Genomic DNA, 2,592 nt, shown 5'->3' on the forward strand with positions numbered 1-2,592 from the left:
TAAACTTATGTCACGTGGAGGATTCTGATCATTTGATTATCAGGATCATGGGTTTAGAGGAATCATGATTATCATAAATCTCAAACTTTTTTTTCATCTCTTTGTGTTGTTGTTCATATCCAGTTTTGAAACCATCCAAGTTACCACGACAGAAGTGGAGATTCTGGTCATGCAAATGTATTGTATCCGTGCACAGTGTTGAGGAAGTCATAATCGTGTGAAACAACAACCAAAGTATTCTTCCAGCGACATATACTCCTCTAACCAGAGAACCGCTCTAAGGTTGAGATGGTTGGTGGGTTCATCAAACAACAAAAGAGTAGGTTGCACAAAGAGAGCTCTGGCTAACAATATTCGCATCCTCCATCCACCACTGACTTGACACCTAGAACTAGGCTAAGCCACCTAAACATCCTCTTATGAAACATCAACACCCATGAGTCAAGACCTAGGACACCCGAGCACGTCCATAACCAGATAATAGCATTGCACTAGAAACTAGACCTAGAACGTTTGAACACTGGTCCAACATAACTTGTTGCTGAAGGAAAGTCTGGAATAAGAAATTGCTTCAGATGATACATCATGTGGCACTGAACGGCCGGGTGCGGGTCTCTCAAAGAGATCACCCGTAAACACATCACCACCAAATGGGAGAAACAAAGACCAAAATAACCATGGAAGAGCAACAATAAAGAACTTTGATTTTTTTTTTCCTTGTACAGTCTATTCTTCTGCATGATATGATCACACTTCAGAAGTCCTAAGTGAAACAATTGTTATATACAAATCACGTTTGGTTTTTGCACTTTTTTGTATCATTGTTTGGGCTTTGGTCATGTTTTTGTCCACTTTGTGTTAAAACGTTTTGTATTACTTTTTCAAGTCTATTTTTCATAAATTATATGTTAGTTATTATATTGATAATGATTAGAATATATACGGATATGATATGTGTTGAACTGATAAGAACTGCTTAAGATTATCTCTTCTTTAGTTAAACTAAAAATTGCATATATATACCTGAATATCAAACCCCTATAAAAATATACGTGCAGCTCCTTTGCTACTGAGATCATTAATTACTAGTTAGTTTTCTCTAGAGTTTTGTATGAACTTTTTTTTGCCTTTGCTATTGTTTGTTGCTCCATGTGACCATTAATAAGTAGTTGTATAAAACTTTCTTTGACGTTGAATAATACGATTGATGTCGATTATTTTTTGTTTTCTCTAGTGTATTGTATGATTTTTTTTTGCCTTTGCTTTGTGTGTCTTGTTTTTCTTCATGTTACCATTAATAAATAAGTATATGCTTTGACGTTGAATGATATGATTGTGTTTGACGTTTTTTTTTTTTCTAATGCTTGTATGACATCTTTTAACAATATTGAACGTTTGGGTAATCTATCTAAGATGGGAGATACACATGATGATGAAACCATCCTTCACAAGCTTCTTATGTTTTGGCCCGAATTAGCCAGATATCTTTGGTAATATTTATTTATTTATTTTAAAAGTCTAGCAAATCCCTCATCAAAACCTTAAAATCCAAATAGATTCATCTAAATCCCATCTAAATCCCACCATATATGAAATCCCTAGTATTTTTCCAAATCCTTAGTACAATAAGCCCCCCTAAATAATTTGATATCAAAATTTGAAAATTTTAAATGTAGTATATAGTTTAGAGTATTTTATTTAATTTATAAAAATTATAATTTATTTAAAATTATAATTTATTTAAAAATTAAGATTTAATGTTTTATTGTATAGGTTACTATGAGGTATGTGGTTTAGGGTCTAAGGTTATAGGGTCTATATTTAGAATTAAGTATATGGTTTGAGTTTTAGAAAATACTTAGCTTAAGTTTGAAATTTATATTATAAGTTTGAAAGTATTAGATTTATGACTTTGTATGTGGTGTTTAAGTTTAGGGTTTATGCATTATATTTAGGGTGTAAATTTAAGATTTAATGTTTGATGTTTAGAATTTAAATTTGAAATTATATTTTTTAAATCACAAAGTTTAGATTGAAGTTCTATTATGAATAGATTAAAGTTTAAAAATAGAGAAATTACATGTTTACCACTTTCATGCTACAATTTTTATTTTTTACCACCACTAAAGCGACATTTTCAAAAATACATGGGAAATTGCCAAAAATACTATTTTCAAGGTACCACTTTTCATGTTTACATAACCACCTTTACCCTCTTCTTTAATGTAGGGTAAAAAACATTTATAACCTTTTGATTACCTTTCACAAAAAAAAAACATAAAGTTAACTAATCTAAACTTAAAACATCAACCCTAAACCATGAAACATCAACTCTAAACCCTAAACCCCGAAACATCAACTCTAAACCCTAAACCCTAAAACTTCAAATCTAAACCCTAAAACATCAACTCTAAACCCTAAACGTAAACCCTAAACCCTAAATCTAAATTTAAAACATCAACTTTAAACCCTAAATCATCAACTCAAAACCCTAAACACTGAAACATCAACTCTAAACCCTAAACCTTCAAATCAAAAACCTAAAACATCAACTCTAAACCCTAAACGTAAACCCTAAACCCTAAATCTAAA

The sequence above is a fragment of the Brassica oleracea genome, chromosome C9, assembly GCF_000695525.1.
Source record: "Brassica oleracea var. oleracea cultivar TO1000 chromosome C9, BOL, whole genome shotgun sequence".
NCBI lineage: Eukaryota > Viridiplantae > Streptophyta > Magnoliopsida > Brassicales > Brassicaceae > Brassica > Brassica oleracea.